The sequence below is a fragment of the Mesoplodon mirus genome (assembly GCF_964341445.2).
Source record: "Mesoplodon mirus genome assembly, chromosome: 17".
NCBI lineage: Eukaryota > Metazoa > Chordata > Mammalia > Artiodactyla > Ziphiidae > Mesoplodon > Mesoplodon mirus.
In genome coordinates this window covers 11,724,149-11,729,729 of record NC_138993.1, presented here as the reverse complement: position 1 = coordinate 11,729,729, position 5,581 = coordinate 11,724,149, and the positions used below count along the sequence as shown (strand labels likewise).

At 47.2% G+C, this 5,581-nt stretch overlaps 1 pseudogene across 1 annotated transcript; it reads left to right on the top strand.

The window, feature by feature from the left end:
* The first annotated feature begins 2,438 nt into the window (after window positions 1-2,438).
* Window positions 2,439-3,824, top strand: LOC309792466 (TOM1-like protein 1; annotated as a pseudogene). Its single transcript has one exon. The product of its transcript is annotated as a TOM1-like protein 1 (transcript).
* The last annotated feature ends 1,757 nt before the right edge of the window (window positions 3,825-5,581 follow it).

The following is a 5,581-nucleotide window of genomic DNA, read 5'->3' as shown; positions in this document are numbered from 1 at the left end:
GGCCCTGAAGCTTTTCAACCTGCCTGTCTGGCCCTGTCCCCTTATCATGGGTGCAGTACCCTCCTACAAGGAACTCAGCCCCATGGCCTCCAAAACCCCTTCCTCGGGCCTCCTGCCAAGCCAGGGGTGCTCGTGAGAGTCCTGTGGGCCCCATGACATTCCAGAATTCCTCAGGTGGGTCACAGACTGGGCTTCACCTTGACCTTGAGCACGGGCTCCCCATGGCTGTGGGAAGGGGGGTGACAGCTCTCTTGAAGCCTAGGCCTCAGCAGTGTCTCGAAACATGGGTTTCCCACTTGCCTTTGAAGTTTAAATGTGGACCTGTTTTCTCCTGATAATAATAAGCAGGGCCAGGAGGGAGAAAGACAGAAGAGGGAGAGGAGGGAGGGCAGACAGCAGTTGTGTCAAAACAGAAAACCGTCCAAACTCTGCTCGGAAGGGACGCTGACGTGGCTCCATGGTTGCCGGTGGGAGTAAGGGGAGGCTGGAGGCCTGGTCATGGGAGCAGACGCGCCCTGCAGGCCAGCTCCAGCCCCTGCCCGCTCTGGTCACCAAGGAGTGGACGGGGTGGATCTTGAAAAGAAATCAAGAGAATCCCAAAATGTAACCACCGAGGGACAGAGGAAATGAGACCCTCGGTGCGGGCGCCCAGGGCCTCTGGAGGAAGGAGACCTCTGCTGACCAGCCCGCTGTGGTCAGGAGGTGTCCCAGACCTGCAACAAATGGCCACAAGCTATGGCCTTGTTTGGTCTAGAACCTTCTCAAAATAGCAGAAATAAATGTTTGGAAAGAAAGGTGAAATGAATGACAGCTCGTGACCTGGCTTCGCATGTGTCACAGCCAGCTGGCCCAGCAGCACCGGGGGCCCCCGCGGTCAGGTCAGGGGTGATCCCTGCGGTCTAGCCAGAGAAACAGACACGACAGCCCACCTCTGTTCAGAAACAGAATCTCCCCAAAGGATAGCAGTGTGTGCCTGAGGCACCCCAGGCCCAGGGAGGTGGAGCTGCTCCCAGCTGCAGGAAGAGCAGGGGCTCCAGAACCCAGCCCCCCCAGCATCAGGGTGAGAGCCTTTCCTCAGAGCCCAAGGCTTCCTGGAGACTAGAGCTGGAAGGGGCTCTGGAGTCCAGCCCTCTCTGTTCATTCATTAAAAACATGGCAGCTCAGAGGACGAGGCCGCCCTGAGTTCAAGACCTCCTGAATATTAGCCGGCGGTTCCCCATTCATGAAGATGGAAACAGAATCCCTGCCTTGGGAAATTGATGCACCGATTAAACGGGACAACATATGTAACCACTTGAATAGTCCAACACCTTGCAATCATTATTTGTCATTATGCAGATAAAAGCCAACTAGGGAGACCCACAAACGTCACAGCCTTGCCCAGAGTCAGTCAGTGGAAGGCCCACAAAGGTCAGAGGTAGGCAGCTCCCAAGACAGCCCCTATGATCCCCCTGCCTGGGATTCACACCCTGAGTAATCCCCTCACACACTGTTATCCATAGATACAAAGAAGTGACTTTGTATCACTTCCAAGATGAGGTTATAAGCCTCTGTGGCTCAGAACAGAATGAGGGTTGCCAGGGGGTGGGCGAAAGGGGAGGTGTTTATCAAAGGGTACAAAATTTCAGTCTGGCGAGATGAACGAATTCTGGAGAGCTATGTACAGCACGGCGACTACAGTTGACAATACTATATTGTACAGCTGAAATTTGCTACGAGGGTAGATCTTAAGTGTTCTCTCCACACACATACAAAAGATGACTATGTGAGGTGGTGTCCATTAACTTGATTGTGGTGATCATTTCACAGTGTATACGTGTATCAAAACATCAGGTTGTGTACCTTAGATATGTATAATTTTAATTCGTCATTTATACCACCCAAAAGCTAAAAACCCAAAACACTGCGGCTGCCATCTTAGGCTCTGTCTTGGGCAGCCAGACCCCTGTAGACCAAATATGCCAAATTTTCAATCCCCACACACGTTTCCAGGAGCTGAGAAGAGAAACGCTTTGAACTGGGACTGTATTTGTTTCCTGCGGCTGCCATAACAAAGTACCCCGCACTGCATGGCGTAAACAATGAAAATGTATTGTCTCATAGTTCTGGAGGCCAGGAGTCTGATATCAAAGCAACAACAGCAGGGTTGGTTCCTTCTGAGAGCTGTGAGGGAGAACCTGTGCACGCCTCTCTCCCAGCTTCCTGTAATTGTTGTCCTTCCTTGGCTTATAGAAACATCACCCAGATCTCTGCCTGCATCTTCACATGGCATTCTACCTGTGTGTGTCTATGTCCGAACTTCCCCTTTTTATAAGAACACCAGTCATGTTGGACTAGGACCCACCCCAATGACTTCATCTTAATTTGATTACCTCTCTAAAGACCCTATTTCCGGTTGGGAACGGTGGCGGAGGCCCAGGCTGGCTCCCTGCGCTACCATGGCGCTTGGGAAGAGTCACCGGGACCCGTTCGCAACCTCCGTGGGCCAGCACATAGAAAAGGCTACATTTGCTGGAGTTCAGACTGAACGCTGGGGCCAGTTTATGCACATCTGTGACATAATTAACATTGCTCACGATGGGCCAAAAGATGCAGTAAAAGCTTTGAAGAAAAGGATTTCCAAAAGCTACAATCATAAAGAAACCCAACTTACCTTGTCACTTATTGACATGTGCATACAGAACTGTGGTCCAAGTTTCCAGTCTCTGATTGTGAAGAAGGAATTTGTTAAAGACAGTCTAGTTAAGCTGCTGAATCCCAGATATACCTTGCCAACAGACATTCAGAAGAGAATTTTGAATTTCATTACGATGTGGTTGCAGGGTTTCCCAGGAGGTATGGATGTAAGTGAAGTGAAAGAAGTGTAAGAAAGATGTTCAGTCTCCTCCATCAGATGCTGAAACAGCCAGACGAGAGACTGCTCAGATCTCACCGAATCCTCCACCATCTGTTCCTACTGCACCAGCTCTTTCTTCTGTAGTTCCCAAGAACTCCAGTATTACATTGGTTCCAGAACAGACTGGAAAACTGCACAGTGAATTGGATATGGTGTAAATGAATGTGAGAGTGATGTCTGCCATACTGATGGAGAATATTGCTGGGTCTGGAAACCGTGAAGACAAAGAGCTTCTGCAGAAACTTTATAAGACGGGTCGGGAGATGCAAGAGACGATCATGGACCTGCTCGTGGTGGTGGAGAATGAAGATGTCACTGTTGAGCTAATTCAAGTGAATGAGGACTTTAGTAACACCACCCTTGGATATGAGAGGTTTACTCGAAACCAACAAAGGATCTTGGAGCAAAATAAGAACCAGGGGGAGATGCCAATACTAGCAGTGAACTTTCAGCCCCATCCTCTGATCTCCTTGACCTAAGTCCCAGCCCTCCGACGCATAGGGCCACTCTGGGAGAATACAACACCCTGAATGCTCAGCTTTCAGACTTAAATTTCAGCTCTCCAAAACCCAGCCTTCATCCACAGGTGGATTTGCTAGCCTCGGAAAACACAGAAACATCCCTGTTTGCCCAAAGGACCAGCCAAAACCTTGCCTCAGGTCATACATATGAGAGTTTTCTGGAATATTCAAATTCAGCATTACTACAGCCGGTTAGTCTACAGACCATTCCAGCGACACCAACAAAGCAGAGACCACCATCCTTGCCCAGCAATCAACCAGCGATGACAAAGAATGATTCCCAGCCATCCAATTACTATGAGGTAACGGAGTTTGATCCATTAGCTCCTGCTGTCACCACAGAAGCTATTTATGAAGACACTGATGTATATCACTACAAAGGAGCTCAAAGTCACAGTGACTATTGAGGTGGAAGTAGATGACCAGCTCACTTGTGGCATTATGGGTGCCAATTCTCTAAAACGTAGACCCCGTCCAGCTTTGAGACCCAGAAGTTAAGACATTCCAAAACATCAAAACCACGGTGGAACATTTTTCCTCTGTAGTAATGAAGTTCAAACAGAAGAGTAACTGTTCCAGAGTAACGTTTATGGTTCCTGACAGCAGCTCACGCTTTATCTCAAAAGAACTTGGTTGTAACATATATTCACTTAAAACTTCAGCAGAAGAAAAATTCATGGTACTGAGGCCAACCAGGTTAAGTGTAGCACCTTATGTTTCACAGGCCTTCCTACATTTAGAAATCATCACAAGAGCTGGGATAAGAGTAGATGAAGACTGTTTCATTACAAAATGATTGTTAATAGATGAAAGCATGAAATGTGAAAAACTATTATTCAGGAAGAATACTGAGTGTCTTCATTTAACTAAAGTTGAAAGTAGAAGCCAATTTGCACTTCTTTATAAATAATACTCTTGTTTAGAATTATGAATTATAAAAGCCTTGATGATTGTAGTTTAATTATATTTCAGGTACCCTCAAGAGGTCAATGGATTCCACATTGGTTGCCTTTAAATATAATTCTTTATAATAATAAATGCTCTTTTTTTTTCTTTTTGGAAGAAAGACTTCTGGAAAACATTCAGAATAAATTGTACTTTGGTTTGTCATAACTTACAATGACAAATAAATTACCATTAAAACAAAAACAAAAAAAGACCCTATTTCCAAATAAAGTCACTTGCTGAGGTACAGGGGTTAGGACTCCAACATATTGGGGGGGGCATAATTTAATCCTTAACAGGGATGTTGCAGATTACTGGGATAAGTTGAAGGAAGTCTTTTAGAATCTCCCAGAAGTGATTACAGTGTCCAGATGGCTTTTACAATGTGCCCTGGGCAGTTAAGGAGGCAGAAACTAAGCAATTCCCCTGGTGTTAAAGTGAGAAGCCACATGATTCTTTCCATGTTGGTACTGGCAAGAAAACAACTCCCCTTTAATGGGTGCTGTGGGTGTGGTTTTCTTCAGCACCCAGTTAGTTTGCTGGGGATGTCCTAACAAAGTATCACAGACTGCGGGACTTAAACAACAGAAACTTATTTCTCACAGTTCTGGAGGCTGGAAGTCCAAGATCAAGGTGCCAGCAGGGCTGGTTTCTCCTGACACCTCTCAGCTTGCAGATGGCTCTCTTCCCTCCGTGTCCTCACATGGCCTTTCGGCTGTGAGCACACACCCCTGGCTCTATTCTTATAAGGACGCCATCCAATCAGGTTAGGACCCACACTAACAGCCTCGTTTTAACTCAATCACTTTTAAAGACGTATCTCCAAATATGGTTACATCCTCAGATACTGGGGGTTGGTTCTGCCCCGGGGACACTAGGGGGAGACTCCCTCCTGGATGGCCGTGTCTTTAATCCAGACCATCCAGAATGTCTCCTGACCTTTTACAGTCCCGTGCCAGCACCCCAGCTTTCGGTGTGTGGGGTTCCCTGCCTGGCAGGTTCCTGCATCTGTTGCCAGGTCTGGAGGGAGGGCTCTGAGAAGGCTGTTCTTTCTCTGCTATCAGGGTGGAGCAGCCTCGGGCCCCTTGGGCCAAGCAAAGAGTACTTCTGTTTTGACTCTTCGTTTTCTCACATTTTCCCTTTAAACACAGCCTGTCTTATATCTCCCTTTCTTATTTTTGTTTCTAACCCCCTCTGTTCCTCTTCAATGTAATTTTAA